This window comes from Phalangium opilio, unplaced genomic scaffold, assembly GCF_054372755.1.
Source record: "Phalangium opilio isolate 3A_F unplaced genomic scaffold, DU_Popi_V2 ptg000194l_1, whole genome shotgun sequence".
In the NCBI taxonomy this organism is placed as follows: Eukaryota; Metazoa; Arthropoda; class Arachnida; order Opiliones; family Phalangiidae; genus Phalangium; species Phalangium opilio.
This window is the reverse complement of record NW_028324212.1, coordinates 557,125-579,224: the sequence shown is the minus strand read 5'-3', so window position 1 is coordinate 579,224 and position 22,100 is coordinate 557,125. Positions and strand designations below refer to the sequence as shown.

The window sequence follows — 22,100 nt, the reverse complement described above, 5'->3', positions numbered from 1 at the left end:
TTTTTGCGAAAGTAAATTAGTGACTATTTTAATGCAACTAACTACAGGGTAGGTCTATGAGTTGAGCATGTTTAGTTATAAACATGGTCCGTTGGTCTTGGGGTATGATACTCGCTTTGGGTGCGAGTGGCCCCGGGTTCAAATCCCGGACGGACCCGAGTTTTTGCAAAAGTAAATTAGTGACAATTTTAATGCAACTAACTACAGGGTAGGTCTATGAGTTGAGCATGTTTAGTTACACACATGGTTCGTTGGTCAAGGGGTATGATACTCGCTTAGGGTGTGAGTGGTCCCGAGTTCAAATCCCGCACGAACCCGAGTTTTTGCAAAAGTAAATTAGTGACTATTTTAACGAAACTAACTACAGGGTAGGCCTATGAGTTGAGCATGTTTAGTTACACACATGTTCTGTCGGTCTAGGGGTATGATACTCGCTTAGGGTGCGAGTGGTCCGGGGTGCAAATCCCGGACGGACCCGAGTTTTTGCAAAAGTAAATAAGTGACTATTTTAATGCAACTAACTAGAGGGTAGCCTATGAGTTGAGCATGTTTAGTTATAAACATGGTCTGTTGGTCTAGGGGTATGGTACTCGCTTAGGGTGCGAGTGGTCCCGGGTTCAAATCCCGGAGTTTTTGCAGAAGTAATTTAGAGACTATTTAAAAGCAACTAACTACAGGGTTGGTCTATGAGTTGAGAATGTTTTAGTTACTTTCATGGTTCGTTGGTCAAGGGGTATGATACTCGCTTAGGGTGTGAGTGGTCCCGAGTTCAAATCCCGCACGAACCCGAGTTTTTGCGAAAGTAAATTAGTGACTATTTTAATGCAACTAACTACAGGGTAGCCTATGAGTTGAGCATGTTTAGTTATAAACATGGTCCGTTGGTCTAGGGGTATGATACTCGCTTTGGGTGCGAGTGGTCCCGGGTTCAAATCCCGGACGGACCCGAGTTTTTGCAAAAGTAAATTAGTGACTATTTTAATGCAACTAACTACAGGGTATGTCTATGAGTTGAGCATGTTTAGTTACACACATGGTTCGTTGGTCTAGGGCTATGATACTCGCTTAGGGTGTGAGTGGTCCCGAGATAAAATCCCGACGGACCCGAGTTTTTTGCCGAAGTAATTTAGTGAATATTTAAAAGTACCTAACTACAGGGTAGGCCTATGAGTTGAGAATGTTTTAGTTACTTACATGGTCCGTTGGTCAAGGGGTATGATACTCGCTTAGGGTGTGAGTGGTCCCGAGTTCAAATCCCGCACGAACCCGAGTTTTTGCAAAAGTAAATTAGTGACTATTTTAACGAAACTAACTACAGGGTAGGCCTATGAGTTGAGCATGTTTAGTTACACACATGTTCTGTCGGTCTAGGGGTATGATACTCGCTTAGGGTGCGAGTGGTCCGGGGTGCAAAAATTTAGGACGGACCCGAGTTTTTGCAAAAGTAAATAATTGACTATTTTAATGCAACTAACTACAGGGTAGGCCTATGAGTTGAGAATGTTTTAGTTACTAACATGGTCCGTTAGTCAAGGGGTATGATACTCGCTTAGGGTGTGAGTGGTCCCGAGTTCAAATCCCGCACGAACCCGAGTTTTTGCAGTAGTAATTTAGTGACCATTTTAATGCAACTAACTACAGGGTTGGTCTATGAGTTGAGAATGTTTTAGTTACTTTCATGGTTCGTTGGTCAAGGGGTATGATACTCGCTTAGGGTGTGAGTGGTCCCGAGTTCAAATCCCGCACGAACCCGAGTTTTTGCAAAAGTAAATTAGTGACTATTTTAATGCAACTAACTACAGGGTAGCCTATGAGTTGAGCATGTTTAGTTATAAACATGGTCCGTTGGTCTAGGGGTATGATACTCGCTTTGGGTGTGAGTGGTCCCGAGATAAAATCCCGACGGACCCGAGTTTTTGCCGAAGTAATTTAGTGAATATTTAAAAGTACCTAACTACAGGGTAGGCCTATGAGTTGAGAATGTTTTAGTTACTTACATGGTCCGTTGGTCAAGGGGTATGATACTCGCTTAGGGTGTGAGTGGTCCCGAGTTCAAATCCCGCACGAACCCGAGTTTTTGCAAAAGTAAATTAGTGACTATTTTAACGAAACTAACTACAGGGTAGGCCTATGAGTTGAGCATGTTTAGTTACACACATGTTCTGTCGGTCTAGGGGTATGATACTCGCTTAGGGTGCGAGTGGTCTGGGGTGCAAATCCCGGACGGACCCGAGTTTTTGGAAAAGTAAATAAGTGACTATTTTAATGCAACTAACTAGAGGGTAGCCTATGAGTTGAGCATGTTTAGTTATAAACATGGTCTGTTGGTCTAGGGGTATGGTACTCGCTTAGGGTGCGAGTGGTCCCGGGTTCAAATCCCGGATGAACCCGAGTTTTTGCAGAAGTAATTTAGAGACTATTTAAAAGCAACTAACTACAGGGTAGGCCTATGAGTTGAGCATGTTTAGTTACACACATGGTCCGTTGGTCTAGGGGTATGATACTCACTTAGGGTGATCGTTGTTTGCTTTCGCGGAGTGCGGTTGTTTCTTTTCGCTCTCCGTGTTTGTTGCGTTTTACGGTTTCCTTTTTCGGCGGTCTTTTCTCCGCCTTGTTAGTCGGTTTTTTCGGCTTATTTTGTTAGCTGTTATTGATTTTACGGACTTCGGCTTTCGCCCGCGAAGCCTCGGTCTCGAGGGTTTCCTTCGGGGAGTCCTCCATCATGGAGGCGCTTCGACGAAGCGTCTTCGTTGTTTGTATGGTGCAAACCACTGCTGTTGTTGTTGCTGCCGTTAAAAAATCATTTGGTCTTGATGCCATTTCGTCTGTGGTTCCTGGTACTGGAGGTTACTTTATTACGTTTTTGTCGGAGGAAGATGCTGAAGAGTGTGTCAAAGCTGGGGTGGAAATCATGGATGTCCTGTGTCCTGCTGAATCAGTCGTCTAGAGATCGGTAATTATTAAAATACATGGGTTGCCTGAATTCGTGTCCGATGATGCCGTGGTTGAGAAATTGGTCTCCCTTGGTTGCAAAATCAAGGGGGAGGTCGTTTGGCGTAAATTTGATGGATTGTATCTTGGTGAGCGTTGCGTACGCGTGGTTTTGCCCGAGGGGGTTTCATCACTTCCGTACGGCTTGAAAATCGCGGATGTTCTCGGGCGCGAAATCTTTTATCGCGTTCGCCATGAGGCGCAAAATCGGGTTTGTAACGGGTGTCTCGCTGAAGGTGACATTTACAAAAGTTGTCCGCGTAATGTTTGTCGTCGGTGTGAGCCACACGGTCATCTTGCCCGTGACTGCCCAGAGAAGTTGGGTCAGGTCGCTATCGGTTCTGAACGCGATGTCGTGCCCCAGTCCGAAGTCTCTCCTGTCCGCGATGGGGCAGGCTTGCCCCCTGTTCCCATGTCCGATGGAGTTGCTGAAGCGGAGATTCCTAACGACACCGGTGCCATTTCTGGCCATCATGGCCAGAATCTCAGTTCTAGTGAAGATATGCTCGTCGACGGTGACCCCGATGCGGAAGTTAACCCTTTTGAGTCAGTGGGGGGTGGCAATCGGGGGACTAAACATCCTCTTGGTTCCACCTCTGACTTGTCACAGAAACGTCCCCAGTTCCTGAGGAAACGGAATCCGAATCTGGCCAACGCTCGTGGGTTTACTCCGAATAAACCGCCGGACCCTTCACAGACAAAGTAAGGTGCATGGTTGTCAAAATAGCTACTTTAAATGTTCATGGTTTACGCGACGTTGGTAAGATGGCTTTATTAGTCGAATTCATTAAGGACATGGACATTGTTTTTTTACAAGAAACGCATTGGAATGCGTCGCATGTCGCTGCCTTTAAATTGTTATTTTTTGGTCAATTGTTTTTTTCTCATGATCTAGTGAGTGGCTTTCGGGGGGTCGCTATCTTGTTTACTAAAAAATTGTCTATACGGGTCTTAAATGTTACTCAAATAATTTCCGGTCGGGCTTTATTGGTCACTACCGAGTTTTTTGATGTACGAACGTATTTTTTTAATGTTTACGCCCCCAACGCCGAGGGTGATCGGGTTCAGTTTTTTGGTGATATTAGAAATTCTTTCCCCGACGGCAGAGTCGTGTTTGCGGGGGATCTTAATGATATTTGTAGTCGCCACCTGGACCGTTCGCCCTCGGGGGTGGGGTCCTCTGGTTTTCGGCCTACTAACGTTCAAGTTTTTAAGGATAGCCTAAGTTTGATTGACACTTACCGACTAAAACATGCTAATAATTGTGAATTTACGCGCTCGGGTTTTGTCTTTGGTAAATTTATTCGTTCTCGCATTGACTACATTTTTGTTCGTAATTTTGACTCCCATAATGTCCGTCATTCCCTTATCCGACCTTGTCCTCTTTCCGATCATGCCATGGTCATCACTCACATGGATTTCGAGGGCGTTATTCGCGGTCCGGGGACTTGGTCTTTTAATGACTCCTTACTGGACGAAGCCGTTTTCGCGCCAGCCGTAAAGCGCGTCATCGCTCGCAGTCGGTCTACGCCGGAATGCCGCGATGACATTGTCCTTTGGTATGAAACTTTGAAGACTCGACTACGTGACTATGCTATTTTTTATGGTAAATCGCGTGCCCGCGATCGGCGACAGACTCGCGCGACGTTGGCCTCTCGGTTCGCGTCTCTCTCGGACCAGTTAATACAGACTCCCGCGGTTCATCTCGAGAAGGCATTGCTTGACGTTCAGACTGCTATACGGGACTATGACTTACATGAGTTGCAGGGTGCGGTCGTCCGTTCAAATTTGGCGTGGCAGGATTTGGGTGAACAACCTTCCGGGTACTTTCTTAGTTTGGAACGGCACCGCCAATCCAGGCGGAGCCTGAAGCATCTTCAGTTGGAAGACGGTACCACCCTCGACGATAGCCTCCGAGTGCGGGGCGAAGTCTTCCGCTATTTTAGTGATCTCTACCGGCGGGCTCCGACCGATGATTCAGTTACGGATCACTTTACGTCCTTCGTCAAGGACCGGCTGACACCTGACGACAGGGATCTGTGCGACGGCCCTGTTACGTGGCCCGACCTTACCGCCGCCTTACGCGCGATGGCCGTTGGTCGTAGCCCTGGCACGGATGGGCTCACAGTCCGGTTTTGGCGGTTCGTCTTACCACTGATTAAGGACGAATTCTTGCGCCTTTTGATTGAAATCCATACCACGGGTCGGCTACCCCGGTCCATGATGCAGGGTATGGTGGTTTTATTGCCGAAGGAGGGGGACCCGTCACTTCTTCGTAATTGGAGGCCGATTACGCTATTAAATACGGATCGAAAGCTCATTGCAAAGGTGTTTGCCTCTCGACTCTCGTTGATCGCGCCGTCCGTCATTTCCCCTTGTCAAACGGGCGCTATTCGTGGGCGCGACGTGTCCACGACGACTCGGTACGTGAGCGATGTGATGTCTTACTTACATCTGAACAACCAGCCCGGTATACTATTGAAGATGGACCTGACCAAAGCGTTTGATTGTGTGGACTGGACTTTTCTGCTTCGAACACTTGCCACGTTTGGTTTTGGCCCTGTGTTTCTGAAATGGATGGAGATTTTTCTCACCAGCAGCATTACCACTATCAAAGTTAATGGCTTTCTCACCGACTTCTTCAGACTGGGTCGATCCGTTCGTCAAGGCTGCCCGCTGAGCCCGTTACTGTATGCTTTTTCCACGGAACCATTTTGCTTAGCTCTCGATCAGTGCCCAAGTATTGACCGCATCCGGATTAAAAATACTGCTAGCTCAGTATTGTTTCAACACGTTGACGATAACACTTTGCTATTGGCATCTACGACCGCAATATCGCACGTCGTTCGGCGTTATGAGGAGTATGGCCTGGCTTCCGGTGCCAAAATAAACCTTGAAAAGAGTTCTGGCCAATGGATTGGCTCCTGGGATACTAACGCGGTGACCACCATTTCCGGGGTGACGGTGTCATCTTATCCCCGTAAGTTTCTAGGGGTTCATTTAACCCACGATGTGACCTTGTCGAATTCCCTGAATTGGGATGATAAACTCCCTGGGTTTATATCGATCCTTCGTGCCTGGAAACGCCGCCAGTTGACCGTTATAGGCAAGATACTTATCCTCAACTGTCTTGTCGCTTCAAAACTTTGGCATTTGGCGAGGGTTCTTCCTTGCCCTGCGTCCTTCCTAACCGAATTGAAGAAACTATTTGTGGAGTTTATTTGGGGCTCAACTTACCACGCTATTGACTACGTTACTCTTACACGTCCCAGGTCCGAGGGGGGCTTTGGCCTGGTGGATGTTGCTCTCAAATGTCAAGCCTTCCGTCTGCATGAGGCATATGGTCTCCTATTGGACGAGTTGCCCCCTTACGATCGGGCCATTCATATCTTACTGCTCAAGGAATATGGAGGTGGGCTTATTCCTTGGTACCACGCCTTTCGCTTACCATTTCGACAAAGGTGCCTCGCTGCCACGCCGCCTCGTTATGGCGGAATATTGCGCAGTTGGTGGTCGTTTTTGCAAAACCGGACCTTGAACGTCGCACCGGTAACCAACCCTCTTGAAGAATCCCTCTTCTTTAATTCTCGCATACCGCTGCCTAATACTTTTGGCCTCGAGCCTGTAGTACTGGCTCGCGCTGGGTTCCGCACCCTTCGCGATATCCACTATGGAGTCATACCGGGCTTCTTACCACCTGCTGCTATTTCGGAGCAATGTTATCTGACTGATCCCTACACGGAGGTTCCGCCACCTCGGTTGCACCGCTTATATGACGCGATAAAGACCAGTTTGCCTCCCGAGTGGGTACGCCTCTTCCTGCGTCCGGCGCCACCTCTGCACCCGCAATGCGTTAAGGTACGGTTCATCTCGGGTGATGGCACGACGCGTCCGCTCTCGGTTCAATCCGTTGGTTCATTGTACCGCGCACTCCTGCCCCCAACCTTCGAATCTTCTGGCGAGCAAAGGTGGAATCTTTTTTTACACGATCCGCGGCCACGGGTAAAATTCAAGGACCTCACGAACAGCCATCTGGGTCCGGTGCTATCGACTTGTAACTTGAAGATCCTACACCAAGGCTTACCGGTGAAATCGCGGATTGTTCACGCGGGGCTCGTTCCGGACGCTACGTGCGTCTTTTGCCACGGCGCGGATGAGACTGTTGACCATTTGTTCCTTACCTGTCCAAAGTCCCGATCCCTTTGGGAGTCAATTTTCAATGCATTTTGTGTGTATACTTTTGATCCTGAGTTTAAATTTGATTGTACCAGATATAACTTAGTAATTTTTCGTTGTTACGCGTCTTCGAACGATAAACCTCTCTTATTTTGGCAGGCTGCCTTGTTGTTAATTAGTATTGTTAAGTATGTACTATGGAAATATCGTTGTCAATTGGTTGTAAAAGCGGGCCTTGGTATCGTCCTGCCTTTCAGTGTTCCAGTTTTGCTTGCCAGGGTACGTTCCTTTGCCCACAAATATATTGCATTATTATTGCGTCGTAACAAGTTTTCTAACTAGCTATTACCGTAACAAGGTTGCAGATGTTGTTTTAATATTATATAGTTAACTCCAGGAATTAATGCTGTAACTTAATCATTCTTTTAATTCAATTTAACCGTTATAACCACTTACATATTCCATTGTAATGTTTTCGATGCTTTTAATAAAAAAAAAAATACTCGCTTTGGGTGCGAGTGGTCCCGGGTTCAAATCCCGGACGGACCCGATTTTTGCAGAAGGAATTTAGTGACTATTTAAATGCAACTCTTGACAGGGTAGTCCTATGAGTTGAGCATGATTCAGTTACATACATGGTCCGTTGGTCTAGGGGTATGATACTCGCTTCGGGTGTGAGTGGTCACGGGTTCAAATCCCGGACGGACCCGAGTTTTTGCAGAAGTAATTGACTATTTAAATACAACTAGTTAAATTATAGGCCTATGAGTTAAGCATGTTTCAGTGTCATACAGTCCCGTTGGTCTAGGGGTATGATACTCGCTTTGGGTGCGAGTGGTCCCGGGTTCAAATCCCGGACGGACCCGAGTTTTGCAGAAGTAATTTAGCGACTATTTAAATACAACTAGTTAAATTATAGGCCTATGAGTTAAGCATGTTTCAGTGTCATACAGTCCCGTTGGTCTAGGGGTATGATACTCGCTTTGGGTGCGAGTAGTCCTGGGTTCATATCCCGGACGGACACGAGTTTTGCAGAATTAATTTAGTGACAATTTAATCGCAACTATTGACAGGGTAGTCCTATGAGTAGAGCATGTTTCAGTTACATACATGGTCCGTTGGTCTAGAGGTATGATACTCGCTTCGGGTGTGAGTGGTCCCGGGTTCAAATCCCGGACAGCCCCGAGTTTTTGCAGAAGTAGTTTAGAGACTATTTAAATGCAACTATTGACAGGGTAGTCCTATGAGTCGAGCATATTTCAGCTACATACATGATCCGTTGGTCGAGGGGTGTGATACTCACTTTAAGTGTGAGTGGTTCCGGGTTCAAATCCCGGACGGACCCGATATTTGCAGAAGGAATTTAGTGACTATTTAATTGCTACTATTGACAGGGTAGTCCTATGAGTTGAGCATGATTCAGTTACATACAAGGTCCGTTGGTCTAGGGGTATGATACTCGCTTTGGGTGCGAGTGGTCCCGGGTTCAAATCCCAGACGGACCCGAGTTTTTGCAGAAGTAATTTAGAGACTATTTAAATGCAACTCTTGACAGGGTAGTCCTATGAGTTGAGCATGTTTCAGTTACATACATGGTCCGTTGGTTTAGGGGTATGATACTCGCTTCGGGTGTGAGTGGTCCCGGGTTCAAATCCCGGACAGCCCCGAGTTTTTGCAGAAGTAATTTAGAGACTGTTTAAATGCAACTATTGACAGGGTAGTCCTATGAGTTGAGCATGTTTCAGTTACATACATGGTCCGTTGGTCTAGGGGTATGATACTCGCTTCGGGTGTGAGTGGTCCCGGGTTCAATTCCCGGACAGCCCCGAGTTTATACAGAAGTAATTTAGAGACTGTTTAAATGCAACTATTGATAGGGTAGTCCTATGAGTTGAGCATGATTCGCTTACATACATGGTCCGTTGGTCTAGGGGTATGATACTCGCTTCGGGTGTGAGTGGTCAAGGGTTCAATTCCCGGACGGACCCGAGTTTTTGCAGAAGTAATTGACTATTTAAACACAAATAGTTAAATTGTACCCTACGAGTTGAGCATGTTATGGTTTCATACTTGGTCCGTTGGTCTAGGGGTATGATACTCGCTTCGGGTGTGAGTGGTCCCGGGTTCAAATCCCGGACGGACCCTAGTCTTTGTAGAAGGAATTTAGTGACTATTTAATCGCAACTATTGACAGGGTAGTCTTACGAGTTGAGCATGTTTCAGTTTCATACATGGTCCGTTGGACTAGGGGTATGATACTCGCTTTGGGTGCGAGTGGTCCCGGGTTCAAATACCGGACGGACCCGAGTTTTGCAGAAGTAATTTAGCGACTATTTAAATTCAACTAGTTAAATTATAGGCCTATGAGTTAAGCATGTTTCAGTGTCATAGAGTCCCGTTGGTCTAGGGGTATGATACTCGCTTTGGGTGCGAGTGGTCCCGGGTTCAAATCCCGGACGGACCCGATTTTTGCAGAAGAAATTTAATGACTATTTAAATGCAACTATTGACATGGTAGTCTTTGAGTCGAGCATGTTTCAGTTACATACATGGCCCGATGGTCTAGGGGTATGATACTCGCTTTGGGTGCGAGTAGTCCTGGGTTCATATCCCGGACGGACCCGAGTTTTGCAGAAGTAATTTAGTGACTATTTAATCGCAACTATTGACAGGGTAGTCCTACGAGTTGAGCATGTTTCAGTTACGTACATGGTCCGTTGGTCTAGGGGTATGATACTCGATTTGGGTGCGAGTGGTCCCGGGTTCATATCCCGGACGGACCCGAGTTTTGCAGAAGTAATTTAGCGACTATTTAAATACAACTAGTTAAATTATAGGCCTATGAGTTAAGCATGTTTCACTGTCATACAGTCCCGTTGGTCTAGGGGTATGATACTCTCTTTGGGTGCGAGTGGTCCCGGGTTCATATCCCGGACGGACCCGAGTTTTGCAGAAGTAATTTAGCGACTATTTAAATACAACTAGTTAAATTATAGGCCTATGATTTAAGTATGTTTCAGTGTCATAGAGTCCCGTTGGTCTAGGGGTATGATACTCGCTTTGGGTGCGAGTGGTCCCGGGTTCAAATCCCGGACGGACCCGAGTTTTGCAGAAGTAATTTAGTGACTATTTAAATGCAACTAGTTAAATTGTACCCTACGAGTTGAGCATGTTTCATTTACATATATGATCCGTTGGTCTAGGGGTATGATACTCGCTTTGGGTGCGAGTAGTCCTGGGTTCATATCCCGGACGGACCCGAGTTTTGCAGAAGTAATTTAGTGACTATTTAATCGCAACTATTGACAGGGTAGTCCTATGAGTTGAGCATGTTTCAGTTACATACATGGTCCGTTGGTCTAGGGGTATGATACTCGCTTCGGGTGTGAGTGGTCCCGGGTTCAAATATCGGACAGCCCCGAGCTTTTGCAGAAGTAATTTAGAGACTATTTAAATGCAACTATTGATAGGGTAGTCCTATGAGTTGAGCATGTTTCAGTTACATACATGGTCCGTTGGTCTAGGGGTATGATACTCGATTTGGGTGCGAGTGGTACCGGGTTCATATCCCGGACGGACGCGAGTTTTGCAGAAGTAATTTAGCGACTATTTAAATACAACTAGTTAAATTATAGGCCTATGAGTTAAACATGTTTCAGTGTCATACAGTCCCGTTGGTCTAGGGGTATGATACTCGCTTTGGGTGCGAGTGGTCCCGAGTTCATATCCCGGACGGACCCGAGTTTTGCAGAAGTAATTTAGTGACTATTTAAATGCAACTAGTTAAATTGTACCCTACGAGTTGAGCATGTTTCAGTTACATATATGATCCGTTGGTCTAGGGGTATGATACTCGCTTTTGGGTGCGAGTGGTCCCGGGTTCAAATCCCGGACGGACCCGAGTTTTGCAGAAGTAATTTAGCGACTATTTAAATACAACTAGTTAAATTATAGGCCTATGAGTTTAGCATGTTACAGTGTCATACAGTCCCGTTGGTCTAGGGGTATGATACTCGATTTGGGTGCGAGTGGTCCCGGGTTCAAATCCCGGACGGACCCGAGTTTTGCAGAAGTAATTTAGTGACTATTTAAATGCAACTAGTTAAATTGTACCCTACGAGTTGAGCATGTTTCAGTTACATATATGATCCGTTGGTCTAGGGGTATGATACTCGCTTTGGGTGCGAGTGGTCCCGGGTTCAAATCCCGGACGGACCCGAGTTTTGTAGAAGTAATTTAGCGACTATTTAAATACAACTAGTTAAATTATAGGCCTATGAGTTTAGCATGTTACAGTGTCATACAGTCCCGTTGGTCTAGGGCTATGATACTCGATTTGGGTGCGAGTGGTCCCGGGTTCAAATCCCGAACGGACCCGAGTTTTGCAGAAGTGATTTAATGACTATTTAAATGCAACTAGTAAAATTGTACCCTACGAGTTGAGCATGTTTCAGTTACATACATGGTCCGTTGGTCTAGGGGTATGACACTCGCTTTGGGTGCGAGTGGTCCCGGGTTCGAATCCCGGACGGACCCGAGTTTTGCAGAAGTAATTTAGCGACTATTTAAATACAACAAGTTAAATTATAGGCCTATGAGTTTTGCATGTTTCAGTGTCATACAGTCCCGTTGGTCTAGGGGTATGATACTCGCTTTGGGTGCGAGTGGTCCCGGGTTCAAATCCCGGACGGACCCGAGTTTTGCAGAAGTGATTTAATGACTATTTAAATGCAACTAGTTAAATTGTACCCTACGAGTTGAGCATGTTTCAGTTACATACATGGCGCGATGGTCTAGGGGTATGATACTCGCTTTGGGTGCAGGTAGTCCTGGGTTCATATCCCGGACGGACCCGAGTTTTGCAGAAGTAATTTAGTGACTATTTAATCGCAACTATTGACAGGGTAGTCCTATGAGTTGAGCATGTTTCAGTTACATACATGGTCCGTTGTCCTAGGGGTATGATACTCGCTTCGGGTGTGAGTGGTCCCGGGTTCAAATCCCGGACAGCCCCGAGCTTTTGCAGAAGTAATTTAGAGACTATTTAAATGAAACTATTGATAGGGTAGTCCTATGAGTTGAGCATGTTTCAGTCACATACATGGTCCGTTGGTCTAGGGGTATGATACTCGATTTGGGTGCGAGTGGTCCCGGGTTCAAATCCCGGACGGACGCGAGTTTTGCAGAAGTAATTTAGCGACTATTTAAATACAACTAGTTAAATTATAGGCCTATGAGTTAAACATGTTTCAGTGTCATACAGTCCCGTTGGTCTAGGGGTATGATACTCGCTTTGGGTGCGAGTGGTCCCGAGTTCAAATCCCGGACGGACCCGAGTTTTGCAGAAGTAATTTAGTGACTATTTAAATGCGACTAGTTAAATTGTACCCTACGAGTTGAGCATGTTTCAGTTACATATATGATCCGTTGGTCTAGGGGTATGATACTCGCTTTGGGTGCCAGTGGTCCCGGGTTCAAATCCCGGACGGACCCGAGTTTTGCAGAAGTAATTTAGCGACTATTTAAATACAACTAGTTAAATTATAGGCCTATGAGTTTAGCATGTTTCAGTGTCATACAGTCCCGATGGTCTAGGGGTATGATACTCGCTTCGGGTGTGAGTGGTCCCGGGTTCAAATCCCGGACGGACCCGATTTTTGCAGAAGGAATTTAGTGACTATTTAATCGCAACTATTGACAGGGTAGTCCTATGAGTTGAGCATGTTTCAGTTACATACAAGGTCCGTTGGTCTAGGGGTATGATACTCGCTTCGGGTAGGAGTGGTCCCGGGCTCAAATCCCGGACAGACCCGAGTTTTTGCAGAAGTAATTTAGAGACTATTTAAATGCAACTATTGACAGGGTAGTCCTATGAGTTGAGCATGTTTCAGTTACACACATGGTCCGTTGGTTTAGGGGTATGATACTCGATTTGGGTGCGGGTGGTCCCGGGTTCAAATCCCGGACGGACCCGAGTTTTGCAGAAGTAATTTAGCGACTATTTAAATACAACTAGTTAAATTATAGGCCTATGAGTTTTGCATGATACAGTGTCATACAGTCCCGTTGGTCTAGGGGTATGATACTCGCTTTGGGTGCGAGTGGTCCCGGGTTCAAATCCCGGACGGACCCGAGTTTTACAGAAGTAATTTAGTGACTATTTAAATGCAACTAGTTAAATTGTACCCTACGAGTTGAGCATGTTTCATTTACATATATGATCCGTTGGTCTAGGGTTATGACACTCGCTTTGGGTGCGAGTGGTCCCGGGTTCGAATCCCGGACGGACCCGAGTTTTGCAGAAGTAATTTAGCGACTATTTAAATACAACAAGTTAAATTATAGGCCTATGAGTTTTGCATGTTTCAGTGTCATACAGTCCCGTTGGTCTAGGGGTATGATACTCGCTTTGGGTGCGAGTGGTCCCGGGTTCAAATCCCGGACGGACCCGAGTTTTGCAGAAGTGATTTAATGACTATTTAAATGCAACTAGTTAAATTGTACCCTACGAGTTGAGCATGTTTCAGTTACATACATGGCGCGATGGTCTAGGGGTATGATACTCGCTTTGGGTTCAGGTAGTCCTGGGTTCATATCCCGGACGGACACGAGTTTTGCAGAATTAATTTAGTGACAATTTAATCGCAACTATTGACAGGGTAGTCCTATGAGTTGAGCATGTTTCAGTTACATACATGGTCCGTTGGTCTAGAGGTATGATACTCGCTTCGGGTGTGAGTGGTCCCGGGTTCAAATCCCGGACAGCCCCGAGTTTTTGCAGAAGTAGTTTAGAGACTATTTAAATGCAACTATTGACAGGGTAGTCCTATGAGTCGAGCATATTTCAGCTACATACATGATCCGTTGGTCGAGGGGTGTGATACTCACTTTAAGTGTGAGTGGTTCCGGGTTCAAATTCCGGACGGACCCGATATTTGCAGAAGGAATTTAGTGACTATTTAATTGCAACTATTGACAGGGTAGTCCTATGAGTTGAGCATGATTCAGTTACATACAAGGTCCGTTGGTCTAGGGGTATGATACTCGCTTTGGGTGCGAGTGGTCCCGGGTTCAAATCCCAGACGGACCCGAGTTTTTGCAGAAGTAATTTAGAGACTATTTAAATGCAACTCTTGACAGGGTAGTCCTATGAGTTGAGCATGTTTCAGTTACATACATGGTCCGTTGGTTTAGGGGTATGATACTCGCTTCGGGTGTGAGTGGTCCCGGGTTCAAATCCCGGACAGCCCCGAGTTTTTGCAGAAGTAATTTAGAGACTGTTTAAATGCAACTATTGACAGGGTAGTCCAATGAGTTGAGCATGTTTCAGTTACATACATGGTCCGTTGGTCTAGGGGTATGATACTCGCTTCGGGTGTGAGTGGTCCCGGGTTCAATTCCCGGACAGCCCCGAGTTTATACAGAAGTAATTTAGAGACTGTTTAAATGCAACTATTGATAGGGTAGTCCTATGAGTTGAGCATGATTCGCTTACATACATGGTCCGTTGGTCTAGGGGTATGATACTCGCTTCGGGTGTGAGTGGTCACGGGTTCAATTTCCGGACGGACCCGAGTTTTTGCAGAAGTAATTGACTATTTAAACACAAATAGTTAAATTGTACCCTACGAGTTGAGCATGTTATGGTTTCATACTTGGTCCGTTGGTCTAGGGGTATGATACTCGCTTCGGGTGTGAGTGGTCCCGGGTTCAAATCCCGGACGGACCCTAGTCTTTGTAGAAGGAATTTAGTGACTATTTAATCGCAACTATTGACAGGGTAGTCTTACGAGTTGAGCATGTTTCAGTTTCATACATGGTCCGTTGGTCTAGGGGTATGATACTCGCTTTGGGTGCGAGTGGTCCCGGGTTCAAATACCGGACGGACCCGAGTTTTGCAGAAGTAATTTAGCGACTATTTAAATACAACTAGTTAAATTATAGGCCTATGAGTTAAGCATGTTTCAGTGTCATAGAGTCCCGTTGGTCTAGGGGTATGATACTCGCTTTGGGTGCGAGTGGTCCCGGGTTCAAATCCCGGACGGACCCGATTTTTGCAGAAGAAATTTAATGACTATTTAAATGCAACTATTGACATGGTAGTCTTTGAGTCGAGCATGTTTCAGTTACATACATGGCCCGATGGTCTAGGGGTATGATACTCGCTTTGGGTGCGAGTAGTCCTGGGTTCATATCCCGGACGGAACCGAGTTTTGCAGAAGTAATTTAGTGACTATTTAATCGCAACTATTGACAGGGTAGTCCTACGAGTTGAGCATGTTTCAGTTACGTACATGGTCCGTTGGTCTAGGGGTATGATACTCGATTTGGGTGCGAGTGGTCCCGGGTTCATATCCCGGACGGACCCGAGTTTTGCAGAAGTAATTTAGCGACTATTTAAATACAACTAGTTAAATTATAGGCCTATGAGTTAAGCATGTTTCACTGTCATACAGTCCCGTTGGTCTAGGGGTATGATACTCTCTTTGGGTGCGAGTGGTCCCGGGTTCAAATCCCGGACGGACCCGAGTTTTGCAGAAGTAATTTAGTGACTATTTAAATGCAACTAGTTAAATTGTACCCTACGAGTTGAGCATGTTTCATTTACATATATGATCCGTTGGTCTAGGGGTATGATACTCGCTTTGGGTGCGAGTAGTCCTGGGTTCATATCCCGGACGGACCCGAGTTTTGCAGAAGTAATTTAGTGACTATTTAATCGCAACTATTGACAGGGTAGTCCTATGAGTTGAGCATGTTTCAGTTACATACATGGTCCGTTGGTCTAGGGGTATGATACTCGCTTCGGGTGTGAGTGGTCCCGGGTTCAAATCCCGGACAGCCCCGAGCTTTTGCAGAAGTAATTTAGAGACTATTTAAATGCAACTATTGATAGGGTAGTCCTACGAGTTGAGCATGTTTCAGTTACGTACATGGTCCGTTGGTCTAGGGGTATGATACTCGATTTGGGTGCGAGTGGTACCGGGTTCATATCCCGGACGGACGCGAGTTTTGCAGAAGTAATTTAGCGACTATTTAAATACAACTAGTTAAATTATAGGCCTATGAGTTAAACATGTTTCAGTGTCATACAGTCCCGTTGGTCTAGGGGTATGATACTCGCTTTGGGTGCGAGTGGTCCCGAGTTCATATCCCGGACGGACCCGAGTTTTGCAGAAGTAATTTAGTGACTATTTAAATGCAACTAGTTAAATTGTACCCTACGAGTTGAGCATGTTTCAGTTACACATATGATCCGTTGGTCTAGGGGTATGATACTCGCTTTGGGTGCCAGTGGTCCCGGGTTCAAATCCCGGACGGACCCGAGTTTTGCAGAAGTAATTTAGCGACTATTTAAATACAACTAGTTAAATTATAGGCCTATGAGTTAAACATGTTTCAGTGTCATACAGTCCCGATGGTCTAGGGGTATGATACTCGCTTTGGGTGCGAGTGGTCCCGGGTTCAAATCCCGGACGGACCCGAGTTTTGCAGAAGTAATTTAGTGACTATTTAAATGCAACTAGTTAAATTGTACCCTACGAGTTGAGCATGTTTCAGTTACATATATGATCCGTTGGTCTAGGGGTATGATACTCGCTTTTGGGTGCGAGTGGTCCCGGGTTCAAATCCCGGACGGACCCGAGTTTTGCAGAAGTAATTTAGCGACTATTTAAATACAACTAGTTAAATTATAGGCCTATGAGTTTAGCATGTTACAGTGTCATACAGTCCCGTTGGTCTAGGGGTATGATACTCGATTTGGGTGCGAGTGGTCCCGGGTTCAAATCCCGGACGGACCCGAGTTTTGCAGAAGTAATTTAGTGACTATTTAAATGCAACTAGTTAAATTGTACCCTACGAGTTGAGCATGTTTCAGTTACATATATGATCCGTTGGTCTAGGGGTATGATACTCGCTTTGGGTGCGAGTGGTCCCGGGTTCAAATCCCGGACGGACCCGAGTTTTGTAGAAGTAATTTAGCGACTATTTAAATACAACTAGTTAAATTATAGGCCTATGAGTTTAGCATGTTACAGTGTCATACAGTCCCGTTGGTCTAGGGCTATGATACTCGATTTGGGTGCGAGTGGTCCCGGGTTCAAATCCCGAACGGACCCGAGTTTTGCAGAAGTGATTTAATGACTATTTAAATGCAACTAGTAAAATTGTACCCTACGAGTTGAGCATGTTTCAGTTACATACATGGTCCGTTGGTCTAGGGGTATGATACTCGCTTTGGGTGCGAGTGGTCCCGGGTTCAAATCTCGGACGGACCCGAGTTTTACAGAAGTAATTTAGTGACTATTTAAATGCAACTAGTTAAATTGTACCCTACGAGTTGAGCATGTTTCATTTACATATATGATCCGTTGATCTAGGGGTATGACACTCGCTTTGGGTGCGAGTGGTCCCGGGTTCGAATCCCGGACGGACCCGAGTTTTGCAGAAGTAATTTAGCGACTATTTAAATACAACAAGTTAAATTATAGGCCTATGAGTTTTGCATGTTTCAGTGTCATACAGTCCCGTTGGTCTAGGGGTATGATACTCGCTTTGGGTGCGAGTGGTCCCGGGTTCAAATCCCGGACGGACCCGAGTTTTGCAGAAGTGATTTAATGACTATTTAAATGCAACTAGTTAAATTGTACCCTACGAGTTGAGCATGTTTCAGTTACATACATGGCGCGATGGTCTAGGGGTATGATACTCGCTTTGGGTGCAGGTAGTCCTGGGTTCATATCCCGGACGGACCCGAGTTTTGCAGAAGTAATTTAGTGACTATTTAATCGCAACTATTGACAGGGTAGTCCTATGAGTTGAGCATGTTTCAGTTACATACATGGTCCGTTGGTCTAGGGGTATGATACTCGCTTCGGGTGTGAGTGGTCCCGGGTTCAAATCCCGGACAGCCCCGAGCTTTTGCAGAAGTAATTTAGAGACTATTTAAATGCAACTATTGATAGGGTAGTCCTATGAGTTGAGCATGTTTCAGTCACATACATGGTCCGTTGGTCTAGGGGTATGATACTCGATTTGGGTGCGAGTGGTCCCGGGTTCAAATCCCGGACGGACGCGAGTTTTGCAGAAGTAATTTAGCGACTATTTAAATACAACTAGTTAAATTATAGGCCTATGAGTTAAACATGTTTCAGTGTCATACAGTCCCGTTGGTCTAGGGGTATGATACTCGCTTTGGGTGCGAGTGGTCCCGAGTTCAAATCCCGGACGGACCCGAGTTTTGCAGAAGTAATTTAGTGACTATTTAAATGCGACTAGTTAAATTGTACCCTACGAGTTGAGCATGTTTCAGTTACATATATGATCCGTTGGTCTAGGGGTATGATACTCGCTTTGGGTGCCAGTGGTCCCGGGTTCAAATCCCGGACGGACCCGAGTTTTGCAGAAGTAATTTAGCGACTATTTAAATACAACTAGTTAAATTATAGGCCTATGAGTTTAGCATGTTTCAGTGTCATACAGTCCCGATGGTCTAGGGGTATGATACTCGCTTCGGGTGTGAGTGGTCCCGGGTTCAAATCCCGGACGGACCCGATTTTTGCAGAAGGAATTTAGTGACTATTTAATCGCAACTATTGACAAGGTAGTCCTATGAGTTGAGCATGTTTCAGTTACATACAAGGTCCGTTGGTCTAGGGGTATGATACTCGCTTCGGGTAGGAGTGGTCCCGGGCTCAAATCCCGGACAGACCCGAGTTTTTGCAGAAGTAATTTAGAGACTATTTAAATGCAACTATTGACAGGGTAGTCCTATGAGTTGAGCATGTTTCAGTTACACACATGGTCCGTTGGTTTAGGGGTATGATACTCGATTTGGGTGCGGGTGGTCCCGGGTTCAAATCCCGGACGGACCCGAGTTTTGCAGAAGTAATTTAGCGACTATTTAAATACAACTAGTTAAATTATAGGCCTATGAGTTTAGCATGATACAGTGTCATACAGTCCCGTTGGTCTAGGGGTATGATACTCGCTTTGGGTGCGAGTGGTCCCGGGTTCGAATCCCGGACGGACCCGAGTTTTACAGAAGTAATTTAGTGACTATTTAAATGCAACTAGTTAAATTGTACCCTACGAGTTGAGCATGTTTCATTTACATATATGATCCGTTGGTCTAGGGGTATGACACTCGCTTTGGGTGCGAGTGGTCCCGGGTTCGAATCCCGGACGGACCCGAGTTTTGCAGAAGTAATTTAGCGACTATTTAAATACAACAAGTTAAATTATAGGCCTATGAGTTTTGCATGTTTCAGTGTCATACAGTCCCGTTGGTCTAGGGCTATGATACTCGATTTGGGTGCGAGTGGTCCCGGGTTCAAATCCCGAACGGACCCGAGTTTTGCAGAAGTGATTTAATGACTATTTAAATGCAACTAGTAAAATTGTACCCTACGAGTTGAGCATGTTTCAGTTACATACATGGTCCGTTGGTCTAGGGGTATGATACTCGCTTTGGGTGCGAGTGGTCACGGGTTCAAATCTCGGACGGACCCGAGTTTTACAGAAGTAATTTAGTGACTATTTAAATGCAACTAGTTAAATTGTACCCTACGAGTTGAGCATGTTTCATTTACATATATGATCCGTTGGTCTAGGGGTATGACACTCGCTTTGGGTGCGAGTGGTCCCGGGTTCGAATCCCGGACGGACCCGAGTTTTGCAGAAGTAATTTAGCGACTATTTAAATACAACAAGTTAAATTATAGGCCTATGAGTTTTGCATGTTTCAGTGTCATACAGTCCCGTTGGTCTAGGGGTATGATACTCGCTTTGGGTGCGAGTGGTCCCGGGTTCAAATCCCGGACGGACCCGAGTTTTGCAGAAGTGATTTAATGACTATTTAAATGCAACTAGTTAAATTGTACCCTACGAGTTGAGCATGTTTCAGTTACATACATGGCGCGATGGTCTAGGGGTATGATACTCGCTTTGGGTGCAGGTAGTCCTGGGTTCATATCCCGGACGGACCCGAGTTTTGCAGAAGTAATTTAGTGACTATTTAATCGCAACTATTGACAGGGTAGTCCTATGAGTTGAGCATGTTTCAGTTACATAAATGGTCCGTTGGTCTAGGGGTATGATACTCGCTTCGGGTGTGAGTGGTCCCGGGTTCAAATCCCGGACAGCCCCGAGCTTTTGCAGAAGTAATTTAGAGACTATTTAAATGCAACTATTGATAGGGTAGTCCTATGAGTTGAGCATGTTTCAGTCACATACATGGTCCGTTGGTCTAGGGGTATGATACTCGATTTGGGTGCGAGTGGTCCCGGGTTCAAATCCCGGACGGACGCGAGTTTTGCAGAAGTAATTTAGCGACTATTTAAATACAACTAGTTAAATTATAGGCCTATGAGTTAAACATGTTTCAGTGTCATACAGTCCCGTTGGTCTAGGGGTATGATACTCGCTTTGGGTGCGAGTGGTCCCGAGTTCAAATCCCGGACGGACCCGAGTTTTGCAGAAGTAATTTAGTGACTATTTAAATGCGACTAGTTAAATTGTACCCTACGAGTTGAGCATGTTTCAGTTACATATATGATCCGTTGGTCTAGGGGTATGATACTCGCTTTGGGTGCCAGTGGTCCCGGGTTCAAATCCCGGACGGACCCGAGTTTTGCAGAAGTAATTTAGCGACTATTTAAATACAACTAGTTAAATTATAGGCCTATGAGTTTAGCATGTTTCAGTGTCATACAGTCCCGATGGTCTAGGGGTATGATACTCGCTTCGGGTGTGAGTGGTCCCGGGTTCAAATCCCGGACGGACCCGATTTTTGCAGAAGGAATTTAGTGACTATTTAATCGCAACTATTGACAAGGTAGTCCTATGAGTTGAGCATGTTTCAGTTACATACAAGGTCCGTTGGTCTAGGGGTATGATACTCGCTTCGGGTAGGAGTGGTCCCGGGCTCAAATCCCGGACAGACCCGAGATTTTGCAGAAGTAATTTAGAGACTATTTAAATGCAACTATTGACAGGGTAGTCCTATGAGTTGAGCATGTTTCAGTTACACACATGGTCCGTTGGTTTAGGGGTATGATACTCGATTTGGGTGCGGGTGGTCCCGGGTTCAAATCCCGGACGGACCCGAGTTTTGCAGAAGTAATTTAGCGACTATTTAAATACAACTAGTTAAATTATAGGCCTATGAGTTTAGCATGATACAGTGTCATACAGTCCCGTTGGTCTAGGGGTATGATACTCGCTTTGGGTGCGAGTGGTCCCGGGTTCGAATCCCGGACGGACCCGAGTTTTACAGAAGTAATTTAGTGACTATTTAAATGCAACTAGTTAAATTGTACCCTACGAGTTGAGCATGTTTCATTTACATATATGATCCGTTGGTCTAGGGGTATGACACTCGCTTTGGGTGCGAGTGGTCCCGGGTTCGAATCCCGGACGGACCCGAGTTTTGCAGAAGTAATTTAGCGACTATTTAAATACAACAAGTTAAATTATAGGCCTATGAGTTTTGCATGTTTCAGTGTCATACAGTCCCGTTGGTCTAGGGGTATGATACTCGCTTTGGGTGCGAGTGGTCCCGGGTTCAAATCCCGGACGGACCCGAGTTTTGCAGAAGTGATTTAATGACTATTTAAATGCAACTAGTTAAATTGTACCCTACGAGTTGAGCATGTTTCAGTTACATACATGGCGCGATGGTCTAGGGGTATGATACTCGCTTTGGGTTCAGGTAGTCCTGGGTTCATATCCCGGACGGACCCGAGTTTTGCAGAAGTAATTTAGTGACTATTTAATCGCAACTATTGAAAGGGTAGTCCTATGAGTTGAGCATGTTTCAGTTACATACATGGTCCGTTGGTCTAGGGGTATGATACTCGCTTCGGGTGTGAGTGGTCCCGGGTTCAAATCCCGGACAGCCCCGAGCTTTTGCAGAAGTAATTTAGAGACTA

At 45.6% G+C, this 22,100-nt stretch overlaps 10 non-coding genes across 10 annotated transcripts; all 10 read left to right on the top strand.

Moving 5' to 3' along the window:
- The first annotated feature begins 875 nt into the window (after positions 1-875).
- TRNAP-UGG (transfer RNA proline (anticodon UGG)) lies at positions 876-947 on the top strand. Its single transcript has one exon. It is a non-coding gene; the product is annotated as a tRNA-Pro (tRNA).
- A 1,371-nt stretch (positions 948-2,318) lies between these two features.
- Positions 2,319-2,390, top strand: TRNAP-AGG (transfer RNA proline (anticodon AGG)). Its single transcript has one exon. It is a non-coding gene; the product is annotated as a tRNA-Pro (tRNA).
- A 5,414-nt stretch (positions 2,391-7,804) lies between these two features.
- Positions 7,805-7,876, top strand: TRNAP-CGG (transfer RNA proline (anticodon CGG)). The gene has a single exon. It is a non-coding gene; the product is annotated as a tRNA-Pro (tRNA).
- Positions 7,877-9,239: 1,363 nt separating this feature from the next.
- On the top strand, positions 9,240-9,311 carry TRNAP-CGG (transfer RNA proline (anticodon CGG)). Its single transcript has one exon. It is a non-coding gene; the product is annotated as a tRNA-Pro (tRNA).
- A 2,320-nt stretch (positions 9,312-11,631) lies between these two features.
- Positions 11,632-11,703, top strand: TRNAP-UGG (transfer RNA proline (anticodon UGG)). The gene has a single exon. It is a non-coding gene; the product is annotated as a tRNA-Pro (tRNA).
- Positions 11,704-14,824: 3,121 nt separating this feature from the next.
- On the top strand, positions 14,825-14,896 carry TRNAP-CGG (transfer RNA proline (anticodon CGG)). The gene has a single exon. It is a non-coding gene; the product is annotated as a tRNA-Pro (tRNA).
- A 2,479-nt stretch (positions 14,897-17,375) lies between these two features.
- Positions 17,376-17,447, top strand: TRNAP-UGG (transfer RNA proline (anticodon UGG)). Its single transcript has one exon. It is a non-coding gene; the product is annotated as a tRNA-Pro (tRNA).
- Positions 17,448-19,289: 1,842 nt separating this feature from the next.
- On the top strand, positions 19,290-19,362 carry TRNAP-UGG (transfer RNA proline (anticodon UGG)). The gene has a single exon. It is a non-coding gene; the product is annotated as a tRNA-Pro (tRNA).
- Positions 19,363-19,766: 404 nt separating this feature from the next.
- TRNAP-UGG (transfer RNA proline (anticodon UGG)) lies at positions 19,767-19,839 on the top strand. The gene has a single exon. It is a non-coding gene; the product is annotated as a tRNA-Pro (tRNA).
- A 1,682-nt stretch (positions 19,840-21,521) lies between these two features.
- On the top strand, positions 21,522-21,594 carry TRNAP-UGG (transfer RNA proline (anticodon UGG)). Its single transcript has one exon. It is a non-coding gene; the product is annotated as a tRNA-Pro (tRNA).
- Positions 21,595-22,100: the final 506 nt, after the last annotated feature.